The sequence below is a fragment of the Erythrolamprus reginae genome, chromosome 9 (assembly GCF_031021105.1).
Source record: "Erythrolamprus reginae isolate rEryReg1 chromosome 9, rEryReg1.hap1, whole genome shotgun sequence".
NCBI lineage: Eukaryota > Metazoa > Chordata > Lepidosauria > Squamata > Dipsadidae > Erythrolamprus > Erythrolamprus reginae.
In genome coordinates, this window is record NC_091958.1 from 44,407,068 (window position 1) to 44,422,059 (window position 14,992).

Sequence of the window (14,992 nt, forward strand, 5' to 3'; positions counted from 1 at the left end):
CAGGGCTTCTCTTAGGAAGTGGGATGATTATGCATTGCACAGAACTGATCTTTGATTTCTATTGATCTGGCCATGGGATATAATGAGGAACTGAATTAGCATATTAAAGCAGTTCCCCAACTACCTCGGTGCGATCTTTCTTCTCTAATTAGGATTCACATTGCAGAGTTTCCTTCCCTCCTCTTTCGACTTTCAGCCATTTCTCTGTTGCAAGTATCAGGAAGGACGCTTGCAATATTTGTCTTGCATCACTTTGCTCAGAGACATGTCCATTAAATGATTGTATTTCACATTGGACTGAAAAATAGTTCAGTTAAACTGCTTGGTCTGGAAGAAATATTCACAGGCGGGAAGGTTTTTCAGTAGACGTTTCATCAGACACCTTCAGTAGAAGGTTTTTCAGTAGACGTTTCAGTAGACACCTTCAGTAGAAGGTTTTTCAGTAGACACCTTCAGTAGAAGGTTTTTCAGTAGACGTTTCAGTAGACACCTTCAGTAGAAGGTTTTTCAGTAGACGTTTCAGTAGACACCTTCAGTAGAAACCTTCAGTAGAAGGTTTTTCAGTAGACGTTTCAGTAGACACCTTCAGTAGAAACCTTCACTAGAAGGTTTTTCAGTAGACGTTTCAGTAGACACCTTCAGTAGAAACCTTCAGTAGAAGGTTTTTCAGTAGACGTTTCAGTAGACACCTTCAGTAGACACCTTCAGTAGAAGGTTTTTCAGTAGACGTTTCAGTAGACACCTTCAGTAGAAGGTTTTTCAGTAGACGTTTCAGTAGACACCTTCAGTAGAAGGTTTTTCAGTAGACGTTTCAGTAGACACCTTCAGTAGAAACCTTCAGTAGAAGGTTTTTCAGTAGACGTTTCAGTAGACACCTTCAGTAGAAACCTTCAGTAGAAGGTTTTTCAGTAGACGTTTCAGTAGACACCTTCAGTAGAAACCTTCACTAGAAGGTTTTTCAGTAGACGTTTCAGTAGACACCTTCAGTAGAAACCTTCAGTAGAAGGTTTTTCAGTAGACGTTTCAGTAGACACCTTCAGTAGAAGGTTTTTCAGTAGACGTTTCAGTAGACACCTTCAGTAGAAGGTTTTTCAGTAGACGTTTCAGTAGACACCTTCAGTAGAAGGTTTTTCAGTAGACGTTTCAGTAGACACCTTCAGTAGACACCTTCAGTAGAAGGTTTTTCAGTAGACGTTTCAGTAGACACCTTCAGTAGAAACCTTCAGTAGAAGGTTTTTCAGTAGACGTTTCAGTAGACACCTTCAGTAGACACCTTCAGTAGAAGGGTTTTCAGTAGACATTTCAGTAGACACCTTCAGTAGAAGGCTTATCAGTAGACGTTTCAAAGCAGCTAGCCCTGCCTCAGAATACAGGTAATCTTCAACTTGCGACAGTTCATTTAGTAGCCGTACGAAGTTAACAACAGCACTGAAAAAAGTGACTTACGGCCAGTCACTTCTGCTGACTGCCGGCTGCCAGCAGTTTGGCAGTTTGAGTCTCATCAGGGTCTTGCGAATCTATGGCACGCGTGCCACAGAGGGCACGCAAGACCTTGCCCTATGGCAGCTCCAGCCAGTGAAGGGCTACCAAAATTTTTACAACCACATTGTGGGCCTGGCTTATGCAGGACGCCCTGCATTTTCTTTCAACATCTTTCCATGCAAATTGGGTGCTCCGGGGTGGAGCGCCATTTTTGCCACCCCGCTGCGTGTGTGTCCCTCCCCCCGTCCAGGTAGTAGTCCACCCCTGGCTCCAGCGAACATGCGCATGCTAGCCAGCTGATTTTCGGCCTTCGGGAAGACTGTTTTGCCCTCCAGAGGCTTTGGGGAAGCTTTGCTGAAGCCCCGGTATGCAAAAAAAAACCCCAATGGACAAACTGGAGATTAAGATACGATATGAATAGTGTTTTTCCTTTTCTTATTCTTTTCTGCTCTTCTTTTTTCTTTCCTTTTCTCTTTCCTTTTCTTTTCTTTTTTTTTCCTTCCTGGGCATTTAAAGAGACATAAATTTGGATATTTTCTATTGTTAAGGGCAGTTATGATAAAATTTGGGGCTGAATTGTGGTTGTAAGTCGAGGACTATCTGTGCATGGGTTTTGCGGGCCTTCATCAGAATCTAGCTGCCTCGCACTAAAGGGCAGTACAATGTCTCATCCAACCCTTTCCTTTAAGCCCAGGCCACTGCAATAAATCATCTCCAGTTGATTTCTGTTGGATTAACACTTTGTTTGGTGTGCATTCTGAAGGCATGAGTCATGTGAACGCCTTGCCCTAGTCTTTGGATTGTCGCACACCAAACAGAAATGACCACGCAACCACACCAAGGGAATTGGAGGGAGCTCGCTCACAGCTGGGCCATAACATGTCATGGTTCCCCCATGTGCAAACTTCCAACATATTTTTTTTCATTTGAATTCTCGCCGAGAGCATTGTTCCCCATTAAAGTGCATATATTTGGATCCCTAAGATCATCAGGAATCGAGTCCGGCTTGAGATATCTTTCCTGGATCGCCTTGCCCATCCTGCCTGCCCCCAGTCTTTTCAGAGCTACATAATTTATTTATTATTATTATTATTATTATTATTATTATTATTATTATTATTATTTATTGGATTTGTATGCCGCCCTTCTCCGTAGACTCGGGGCGGCTAACAACAATGATAAAAACAGTATGTAACAATCCAATACTAAAATAACTAAAAAAAACCTTATTATAAAACCAAACATACATGCAAACATACCATGCATAAATTGTAAGGACTAGGGGGAAGGAATATCTTAGTTCCCCCATGCCTGACGGCAGAGGTGGGTTTTAAGGAGCTTACGAAAGGCGAGGAGGGTGGGGGCAATTCTAATTTCTGGGGGGAGCTGGTTCCATATTTATTATTATTTATTATTATATGCCACTCACTCTAAAAAAGGACTCAGAGCAGCTAACAATAATTTTATTTTATTTATTTATTTTGTCCAATACACAATGAGGGTTTTAGTGGGTATATATCTATATATACATAATAAAATACATGATGAAGGTTATAGAGGAGATACTCATAGTAAAATGTATCTAAGAAATAATAGAAAAGAAAATAAAGTAATAGAACATATCAATGAAAGAATAGAACAAGAAATATAGGAATAGAAGAAAGGTATAGGAGATATAGGAGAGCAATAGGACAGGGGACGGAAGGCACTCTAGTGCACTTGTACTCGCCCCTAATAATAATCACAACAACAATAAAAAAGCAATAGAAATATAACCATAAAATCAACAGCGCGATAAAAAAACCCAATAGATTAGATTTCAGATTAGAAAGTCTGCCCCTGGAATAAAATTTTTCCAAATCAAAACTGTAAAAAGTATGGCTGTGTGTGACTTCCTTCAGTTGTAGCCCTGGTTCTGGCTGTGCACAGTTTGGGCTGGTTCCGGCTGTGCAGAGTTTAATTTTCAGAAGAAAAGTGAGTAAAAATCTACTTAGAGAAGCTCCTCACAAATTCTTTGGTTTTTCTCATGCGTTTAACTCAGGTGAATTGACATTTATATATTTATTATTTGGATTTCTAGGCTCAGAGCGGCTTACAAAACAAGAATAAATACAAGTAGAATCCAAATGTTAAAAAACCCTCATCTAAATCTAATCTAAACCCCCAGTTTTGGATGGGATTGCCGTGTAAATAGTAGGCTCTGCAAATGTGAAAAGGAAAGGAAAAAAAAGTCCATTTGTGTTAAACATGGGTCAAAAGGGGAAATTTTTTATGATGGGGCAATCGATGTATGCGTTCACTGAGTGTTTACAGATATGTTGCACTTTGTAATTGCAAATAACAACTTCAGAGGCAACTGCAGGTTATTAAGATGATTGCCAGTAGATAAAAGCTCTTATTCTAAGGAACTGTTGCAGAAGCAAATATGTGAACCTTCTTAGAGGTGTGATGGCACACGGGCAAACTGAGGAAGAAAAAAAATCCCACGCTTTTTCTTCCCTCGGTGGAAAAGGGGCTCATATTTTTTCAGAGGAAATAAAATGAGTAAACTGAAAAAAAAATCCCAGTGTAATTGTTATTGTTTATATATGAGTGAAATACTCTTTATGTTAAGTGCTGTATTTTTCGGAGTATAAAATACACCTTTTCTCCTAATAATCTTATACTCTGAATGTAGCTTTTTTTCCAGCCCTAACTAGCTACTAACGATCTTTCCAGCTCTTACCTTGCGGGCTCTTTCATTGTTACTCTCTGCGAAGAATGTTTTCCAAGCCTTAAGTCTTTGCACGTTTTTTTCCATTGCTCTACTTGCTCCGAATGTTTCTTTCCAGGGGCTAATGATGTTCCCAGCACTTAATGACTTGCAAGCTCTTTCATTGTTACTCTCTGTGAAGAATGTTTTCCAAGCCTTAAGTCTTTGCACGGTTTTTTCCATTGCTCTACTTGCTCCGAATGTTTCTTTCCAGGAGCTAATGATGTTCCCAGCTCTTAATGACTTGCAAGCTCTTTCATTGTTACTCTCTGCGAAGAATGTTTTCCAAGCCTTAAGTCTTTGCAGGGTTTTTTCCATTGCTCTACTTGCTCCGAATGTTTCTTTCCAGGTCCTAATGATGTTCCCAGCTCTTAATGACTTGCAAGCTCTTTCATTGTTACTCTCTCCAAATAAAGATTTTTTAAGCCCTAACCAGGAGATAAAATAATATGCTGGCTAAAGAAGGTAGCCAGATGAATACCTGGGAAGCAGATTCTTTTCCCTATTTTCCTCCCCCAAAACTAAAGTGCGTCTTATACTTCGGTGCATCTTATACTCCGAAAAATACAGTATGTAAAGGAAGTCCTTAGAAACATAGAAACATAGAAGATTGACGGCAGAAAAAGACCTCATGGTCCATCTGGTCTGCCCTTATACTATTTCCTGTATTTTATCTTAGGATGGATATATGTTTATCCCAGGCATGTTTAAATTCAGTTACTGGGGATTTACCAACCACGTCTGCTAGAAGTTTGTTCCATGCATCTACTACTCTTTCAGTCAAATAATATTGTCTCACGTTACTTCTAATCTTTTCCCCAACTAACCTCAGATTCTGCCCCCTTCTTCTTGTGTTCACTTTCCTATTATAAGCACTCCTGAACCTTATTTAACCCTTTAACCTATTTAAATATTTCGATAATGTCCCCCCTTTCACTTCTGTCCTCCAGACTAAACAGATTGAGTTCATTAAGTCTTTCCTGATAAGTTTTATGCTTAAGAACTTCCACCATTTTTGTCACCCATCTTTGGACCCAAATTGACAAAAGTCCTTGATATATGACTAGTTGCTTAGTGACCGTTCCATCACGAAGAACCTTGTAAAATGGACTTATGACCCCGATTCAGGATTCCAACATCTCCCCATGATCATGTAACTACATTTTGCATTTGACAATTGGCTGGCATTTTTGACCGTTGGAGGCATCCCACAGCCAGCGGGACTGTGATTTATGGTTTTTCAGGAAACTGGTATTTATTTACAACAGAATACGCAACTTAGGAAAGACTGGGTTCACTTCACAATGGCCACGTTCATTTAAACAACCACTTTGGGGGAAAAAGGGTTGTAAAATTTATTTATTTTTATTTATTTTGTCCAATACACAATGAGGGTTTTAGTGGGTATATATCTATATACACATAGTAAAATACATGATGAAGGCTATAGAAGAGATACTCATAGTAAAATATATCTAAGAAATAATAGAAAAGAAGATATAGTAATAGAACATATCAATGAAAGAATAGAAGAAGAGATATAGGAATAGAAGAAAGGAATAGGAGATATAGGAGAGCAATAGGACAGGGGACGGAAGGCACTCTAGTGCACTTGTACTCGCCCCTTACTGACCTCTTAGGAATCTGGGTAGGTCAACCGTAGATAATCTAAGGGTAAAGTGTTGGGGGTTTGGGGATGACACTATGGAGTCCGGTAATGAGTTCCACGCTTCGACAACTTGGTTACTGAAGTCATATTTTTTACAGTCAAGTTTGGAGCGGTTAATATTAAGTTTAAATCTGTTGTGTGCTCTTGTGTTGTTGTGGTTGAAGCTGAAGTAGTCGCCAACAGGCAGGACGTTGCAGCATATGATCTTGTGGGCAATACTTAGATCTTGTTTAAGGCATCTTAGTTCTAAACTTAATCAGGCACAACCCTATGATGAGCTTCCGTCACAACTTACTTACGGCCAAAACAGCAGGCCCAATTATGCTTGTAAATCGAGAGATTAATTATAAAAATCCCATCGCGATATTGGAAAGACACTGCACACGAGAGAAGAAACATTTCTTCTCTGAGAAGATCCTGCAGATTTAATGATCATAAGACGCAGGGCCTCTGCTGCTTGTGTTTACAGTCGCATTGGCAATTTCCATTTTATCTTTTTCCTGCTTCGTAAGCGGCAAATCGTGGAGTTTATCACTCCCGGGGTGGAACTGCAACCCGGAGGAATGTAGGAAGGAATAAAGGAAGTTTGGTTTACCTTCATTAGGAGAACTATGAGAAAATCCTTACCATTTCAGGTGGTGTTTTCAGAAATCAAAGTATGTCGTGGTGATATTTCTTGTGGCAAAGAAGGCATTTGCCCCCCTTCTGTGCTACCTGCCTCTTTTTCTTCTGTTAACAAGTAGAAACAGAATTTGTGCAGACAAGCACATATTATTTACACTGTAGAATGCATTTGCTTTTAGGGAAGACTTGTTTCAGAGGGTTTTAAATCTGCATTTGGTTTTCTTATTGCAGACGTTTCAGTACCCAAACTAGTAACATCATCAGTGTTAGTGGGAAGCGAGGTTCGTTTTTCATTTCATATTTCAGTGAACACTTGCCCTGCGAGTGTTGCTGGGAGCGGAATCGCCACAGCCAATTCGCTGTGGGACAATTTAACAATTCAATTTAATTATTTAAAATAAAATTTAAAAAATTATTTAAATTTTTGACGTTCACATTTCATAGAAACAGAAGATTGACGGCAGAAAAAGACCTCACGGTCCATCTAGTCTGCCCTTATACTATTCCTTGTATTTTATCTTAGGATGGATATATGTTTATCCCAGGCATGTTTAAATTCAGTTCCTGTGGCTTGACCGACCACATCTGCTGGAAGTTTGTTCCAAGCATCTACTACTCTTTCAGTAAAATAATATTTTCTCACCTTACTTCCAATCTTTCATGAATGACGAGGATGAATGTGGATATCTGTTTCTTAAATGTGTTTTTAGAATTAATGTAAAGTAGACTTTCATGTTTTTAGTGGTGAGTTTTTAGTACATTTAAATATTTTAATATTAGAATTTTTTTCATGTATTGTATTCCTTGTTGTGAGCCGCCCTGAGTCCAAAGAGAAGGGCAGCATAGAAGTCTGATTAATAAATAAATAATAAATTAATTAATTAATTCTGTCCCTCCTTTTTTATCCTTTTTTGAATGATTCTATTGTACCATTTCTTTGATATTACTGTAACTCTTGCCCTACGGCATGCTGGCCATAGCAAGTCAGTTGTCATAGACCTTGGTGGGAGTGGTCTTGGTAGAACTAAAGTGTGTAATAGGGTTGATATTCCTGGAGGGGTCTGTAATATGGTAAATGATTTAGCTTTACTAGATAAATGGTCAAAGCAATGGAAACTGCAGTTTAATGTTTCCAAATGTAAAATAATGCACTTGGGGAAAAGGAATCCTAAATCTGAGTATTGTGTTAGCAAAAAATTCAGAAGAGAAGGATTTAGGGGTAGTGATTTCTGACAGTCTCAAAATGGATGAGCAGTGTGGTTGGGCGGTAGGAAAAGCATGTAGGATGCTTGGCTGCATAGCTAGAGGTATAACAAGCAGGAAGAGGGAGATTGTGATCCCACTGTATAGAGCGCTGGCGAGACCACATTTGGAATACTGTGTTCAGTTCTGGTCTTAAGCATAAAACGTATCAGGAAAGACTTCATGAACTCAATCTGTATAGTCTGGAGGACAGAAGGAAAAGGGGGAACATGATTGAAACATTTAAATATGTCAAAAGGTTAAATAAGGTTCAGGAGGGAAGTGTTTTTAATAGGAAAGTGAACACAAGAACAAGGGGACACAATCTGAAGTTAGTTGGGGGAAAGATCAAAAGCAACATGAGAAAATATTATTTTACTGAAAGGGTAGTAGATCCTTGGAACAAACTTTCAGCAGACGTGGTTGGTAAATCCACAGTAACTGAATTTAAACATGCCTGGGATAAACATAGATCCATCCTAAGATAAAATACAAAAATAGTATAAGGGCAGACTAGATGGATCATGAGGTCTTTTTCTGCCATCAATCTTCTATGTTTCTATGTAACTTGGTTTGGCTGTTTACTGTTAGCTTGCTGGACAGTTCTTCCATTGGGGTATTGTTTACTTCTTGATTGTTGCTCTGATGTTAATTTTGGTATTAATCTATGGTCATCTGGGTGTTGATTGATTGCTGGTGGGGAGGAGTTTTGCTGTGTTGTTTCCTTTTCGATTTGTGGATTAGCTCTTTTGCACAGTGTGTAGTTGTTATTTATGGCTATGTGTCTGTTGATGGCTGATCTGTCACCAGACCTCTAGAAATTCCCTAGAATTTTGGGCGCGTGGTCTAAGATAGTCATGGTTTCCCAGTTAAAACTATGGTTAAGTCTGTCCGTATGTTGTGAAATTAGAGACTTCTGTTTTCTTAACTGCTAGTTGATGTTCTGCTTTCTGTTTGTCATACATAGTGGCTGTGGCAGTCTTCATGCTCTTATAAATGACCCCTGATTTGTTTTTTTTCCTGCTGGGTCTACTTTTGGTTTACTTAGCTGTTTTGGAGGGCTTTAAGTTAGTTTGTGTGCTGATGCAGTGTGGTTGCAATAGTCTGTTGGTGTTTTTTGACATGTTGACACGTCATGTTTGACATGGTTTTGAAATATGGCAGGTGTTTCACAGCTGGTGTTTGTTGTGCCATATTGGCCAGGCACGTTTTGACAAAGTTGTGTGGATATCCATAATGTTGGAAGAAGTTGTATACAGTGTTCCCTCGATTTTCGCGGGTTCGAGCTTCGCGAATAGCCTATACCACGTTTTTTCCAAAAAATTAATTAAAAAATACTTCGTGAGTTTTTTTCTATACCATGGTTTTTCCCGCCCGATGACTTCATGCATCATCGCCAAACTAATAATTTTTGCAAATAAATAACAAACAAAAAAAATTATTGTTAATAAATAACTATGTTTATAAATACCAGGATCACTAAGTGTCTTATTCAATGGTGAGTACCAGTAATAATGGTGAGTAAATGGTTGTTAAGGGAATGGGAAATGATGATTTAGGGGTTTAAAGTGTTAAGGGAAGGCTTGTGATACTGTTCACAGCCAAAAATGGTGTATTTACTTCCGCATCTCTACTTCGTGGAAATTCGACTTTCGCGGGCGGTCTCAGAACGCATCCCCCGCGAAAATCGAGGGAACACTGTATATTATCTACTTCTCTTGTCTGCTATTCAGGGTTGCTACAAGGGTCATCTAAATAGAGTTCTATTTTTGTTAAACGCCCAGCGTCACCTTGTAGCAATAGCAATAGCACTTAAATACCGCTTTGCAGTGCTTTACAGCCCTCTCCAAGCAGTTTACAGAGTCAGCCTGTTGCCCGCAACAATCTGGGTCCTCATTTGACCCACCTCGGAAGGATGGAAAGTCAGAGTCGACCTTGAGCCTGGCGAGATTCGAACTGCCAAATTGCAGGCAGCCAGCAAGCAGCAGTAGTAGCTTGCAGTACTATATATACTAACCACTGGACCACCATGCCCAACTTGTAAGCAAGATGGGCAGCATACAAATAACAACAGCAGTAGATTTATATACAGTGTTCCCTCGATTTTCGCGGGTTCGAACTTCGGGAAAAGTCTATACCACGGTTTTTCAAAAATATTAATTAAAAAACACTTTGCGGGTTTTTTCTCTATACCACGGTTTTCCCCGCCTGATGACGTCATATGTCATCGCCAAACTTTCATCCGCTTTTAATAAATATATATTTTTAATAAAGTTTAATAAATAAACATGGTGAGTAATAATCTAAATGGTTGCTAAGGGAATAGGAAATTGTAATTTAGAGGTTTAAAGTGTTAAGGGAAGGCTTGTGATACTGTTCATAGCCAAAAATAGCGTATTTACTTCCGCATCTCTACTTCGCGGAAATTCAACTTTCACGGGCGGTCTCAGAACGCATCTCCCGCGAAAATTGAGGGTACACTGTACCACTTTACAGCCAGCTCTCTAAGCAGTTTTATAGAGTCAGCCTATTTGCCACCAACCTCAGAAGAATGGAAGTCTGAGTCAACCTTGAGCTGAGTCGGGATCGAACTCCTGGCGGTCGGCAGAATTAGCCTGCAATTGTGTATTCTAACCACCGCGCCACCATGGCTCTATAAAAAGTTAATTAATTAGTTATTACACAGCTTTGTTTGTGTTGTGGTTCAGCCTGAGGCTGCTCAGGGACCGGCTGCGTCTCTGCTGGCTCCATGCCCGGAGGAGGATGACAGCGCAGAGGAGGGGGCTGAACAGTCGGACGGGGCAGAGGAGAGTCAGGAATGGGATGAAGGAGAACAGCATGAGAGCCCCGGGGGGGGGGCTCTCCCCATCCAGTAGCTTGGAGTCATTAGGGGATGACGCACAAGCTGTCATTGACATGAGACAGAGACGTTCAGAGCAACGAAAGGAGCAGTTAAAGAAATATTATCACCATTGAATTAGAAACAGCTGGGTTTGGGTGTGGTCCTCATCAGCAGGGTTTAAAAGGCAGGCAAGCCCTTGAAGCCATGTGGAGTGTTATCAATTGGAGTTGCGTTATCCTGTCTTGTTTCTCGGCGTCTCTGTTCCTGGCTTGTGGCCCAGCAGCTTTGGAAGACCCGTGGGAGGTGTAGGGCTGCTATCTACAGCCCCGGCTTGGCAGCAAGAATTCTGCATTGCTGCATGGACTTTTGCCTTCGTGGATATATCTGAAGATACAGCATTTTCCTGTTTGTAAGGACATTTTCTGTTACCTGTGTTTTTCTTGAATTTTATAAAACTGCCTTTGCCTTTTACCAGTGTGTCTGGCTTCTCTTTTTGGGTTGGTATTGGCTTCTGGAGTGACCCAGACAGAACAGCTTGTAGGAGATTGGTTATATTACCTTGGTAGTAGAGCACTGGATTGATTCAAAGACCCAGTGTGAATCATGCCTTCACAATTTAAGCCCTTGGACCAGCTTAAATTTATGGCCATTCGCTGTATCCTGCAGTCCTACAACTTCGATTTATGATGTTTTTGGCTGAAAATCTGCATTTCCTTCCCGATTCTGGCAAGTAACACTCACTGCAAGACACTTAACAATTGACAGCTTTGCTTAATGACTGTGGCATTCATTTAACACCTCTGGTGATTCACTTAATGACTATTCCCCCCCCCCCCAAAAAAAAAGGATGTAAAATCAGGTGTGGTCGCTTGGTGACTTGCCTAACCACAACACAAGATTGTAATGCTGGCTCAGTTATGGTCATAACTTGAGGACCATCTGTTGGCATTTGAGACCCTCCTTACCATAGCCACACATAAAATCTGTACACCGTCGAAAATACTGTCTGCAAACTTTTGGTGGTTTTTAGAATTCTGCTAGCGCTGTTTGCAGAACTCTGAAAGAGAGGAAGACGATGAGGATGACAATTGTATATCCTGCCTTCGAAGGGAACAGATTTTTATCATCAAAGCCCTGCGTATTTGCAACCATTCTCATTTTTCCTTTACGTGGCATTCGATTTTATTCTTTAAACCTTCCTTATGGCACTTTGAATTGGAAACTTTTAAAAAAGGAATTGCATTCTTTCGTACATTGTTATTTCTTTGACTTATTACGAAATCGCTCCCTGTCAAGATTAAACTAAACCGTATCCTTGGAAGACAACCGACAAAAAGAGAAGAAACCTCTGAGAGGAAACAAAAGACTTTGTGGTTGTGTGGCAGATTGAAGAGTTATTCATTGACTTTCAACCGCTGCAATTTCGACGGCTGCAGTTTCGAAGTCCTTGCTTCCAGATCTTCCATCGAGTTCAGCTTCTTGTAATTTTGCCGCCTCGTGGCTTTTGGGTAAAAGTAGTTGGCAGAAACAATATCGACTTCTTTGCATTGGTGCGTTTTCTGCTTTCCAAATTTTCGTTCAAGCCACTGGACAAAAGAATGATCCATAGACATATATGGGCTTATAACATTTCATTTAGTGACCGTTCGGAATTACAAGGGCACTGAAAAAGGTGACTTGTGATCATTTTTCACAGTAACGCCCTTTGCAGCCTCGCCATGTTTATTGATCAAAATTGAGATGCTTGGCAACTTGTTCATACTTATGACGCTTGCAGTGTTGTTGTTGTTGTTATTATTATTATTATTATTATTATTATTATTATTATTATTTATTAGATTTGTATGCCGCCCCTCTCCAAAGACTCGGGGCGGCTAACAACAATAAAGAAAACAATGTAACAAATCTAATATTAAAAAGTAATCTAAAAAACCCCAATTTAAGAGACCAATCATACCAACAAACATACATGTATAAATTCTATAAGCCTAGGGGGAAGGGAGAAAAAAAAATTCAATTCCCCCATGCCTGACGACAGAGGTGGGTTTTAAGGAGCTTGCAAAAGGCAAGGAGGGTGGGGGCAACTCTGATATCTGCGGGGAGCTGGTTCCAGAGGGTCAGGGCCGCCACAGAGAAGGCTCTTCTCCTGGGTCCCGTCAAATGACATTGTTTAGTCGACGGGACCCGGAGAAGGCCAACTCTGTGGGACCTAACCGGTCGCTGGGATTCGTGCGGCAGAAGGCGGTCCCGGAGATATTCTGGTCCGATGCCATGAAGGGCTTTATAGGTCATAACCAACACTTTGAATTGTGACCTGAAATTGATAGGCAACCAATGCAGACTGCGGAGTGTTGGTGTAACATGGGCATGCCTTGGGAAGCCCATGATTGCTCTCGCAGCTGGGTCACGTGATCTCCTTTTGTGACCTTCTGACAAACCACGTCAACGAGGAAGCCAGATTTCACTTAACTACCAGGTGAGTAATTTTATCAACTGCAGCAGTTCACTTAACAACTATGGCAAGAAAGGTCATAAAATGAGGCACAACCCAGTTAAATGCCTCACTTAACCACAGAAATGTTGGGCTCAATTGTGGTCGTAACTCGAGGACTACTTGTACTTTGTCATCACAAACTCGGTCCTCTCTATACTTTCTGAGAGTCAAAAACCATCCCGTCTGAACCATGTGCAGGTAGTCCTCAATTTACCATAAAAGAGGCTGGAAATTTGGGTGCATCTTCTACTCTATATTAGCTTTTTTTCTCTTCAGCCTTAACGAGGTGCTAAGGATCTTCCCAGCTTGCAGGATTTTTTCATTGCTACTCCCTCTAAAGTTTTTTTCCAGCCCTAAGTCTTTGCAGACTTATTTTAATTGCTACTCTCTCCGAAAAATGTTTTTTCAGACTTAATGAGGTGCTGAAGATCTTACCAGCTTGCAGGATTTTTTCATTGCTACTCCCTCTAAAGTTTTTTTCCAGCCCTAAATCTTTGCAGGCTTATTTTCATTGCTACTCCCTCCGAAAAATGTTTTTTCAGACTTAATGAGGTGCTGACAATCTTCCCAGTTTGCAGGATTTTTTCATTGCCAATTCCTCTAAAGTTTTTTTTCCAGGCCAAAGTCTTTGCAGGCTTATTTTCATTGCTAGTCCCTCTGAAAAAAGGTTTTTTTTCCAGCCCTAACCAGGGGATAAAACGATGTGCTGAAGCTGAGCAGGCTAAGGTCTCTAGCCAGATGAATACCTGGTAGGCATATTTTGCCCCCTATTTTCCTACCCAAAAACTAAGGTGCGTCCTAGACTCCGAAAAATACAGGTACGTCCACAATTGAGCTGAAAATTTCTATTGCTGAGAGTTACTGAGTTTTGACCCATTTTATGACCTTTCCCGCCACAGTTGCTAAGTGAAATCACTGCAGTTGTTAGTACACGTTTGGCTTCATCATTGACTTGGGTTGTCAAGAAGGTCGCAAAAGGTGTGGAGAAGCCTCCTTGGGGTCTCTCTAGGAATCTCCTGGGAGGAAATAGGGCCGGAAAAGGCAGGGAGAAGCCTCCTTGGGGCCTCTCTAGGAATCTCCTGGGAAGAAACAGGGCCGGAAAAGGCGGGGAGAAGTCTCCATGGGGCCTCTCTAGGAATCTCCTGGGAGGAAACAGGGTCTCCACCCTCCCTGTGGTTTCCCCAATCGCACACATTATTTGCTTTTACATTGATTCCTATGGGGAAAATTGCTTCTTCTTACAAACTTTTCTAATTAAGAACCTGGTTACGGAGCAAATTAAGTTCGTAAGTAGAGATATCACTGTGTGTGTGTGTGTGTGTGTGTGTGTGTGTGTGTGTGTGTGTGTATGTATGTCGTGTTTATGTAGTATGTATTGGAGGTGGTGACCCTTTGAGCAAGTTGCATGCAACCAAATTTCATTTTAATGCATGCTACATATGAGATAGCCTATTAGTGATGGAAAAATTAAATGGACCTCATCTGTGAAATACGAGTTGTGGGTACCAGGAATATAAATCACTTGTCCATTGCCTGGAGTAGAACTCCTATGGGGTATATAACTGCTGAATGAAGATTTAGAAGCCTCAGGGTTCATTATGTAAAGGCGCTTTCCAGATGGGGCTATTTAACACTTTCTTCTCTGCAACCACACGCTAAGGAACTGGCTCAGCTCAATGAGAAAGACTTTACATCCATCTTGCCTATACAGCTGGCCTTCGACTTATGGCAGTTCATTCAAGAGCAACCAAGATGATGAGGGGACTTGAGGCTAAAACATGCAAAGAACGGTGTCAAGTACTTGGCATAATTAGTCTAGATAAGAGAAGGGCCAGGGGAGACATGAGAGCAGTCTTCCAATATTTGAGGGGCTGCCACAGAAAGGAA

The 14,992-nt window shown here is 40.7% G+C and overlaps 1 protein-coding gene across 1 annotated transcript in view; it reads left to right on the forward strand.

The window, feature by feature from the left end:
* Nucleotides 1-14,992, forward strand: part of RAB40C (RAB40C, member RAS oncogene family) — a 66,828-nt gene that overhangs the window by 7,533 nt on the left and 44,303 nt on the right. The gene's annotated exons all lie outside the window — the stretch shown is intronic.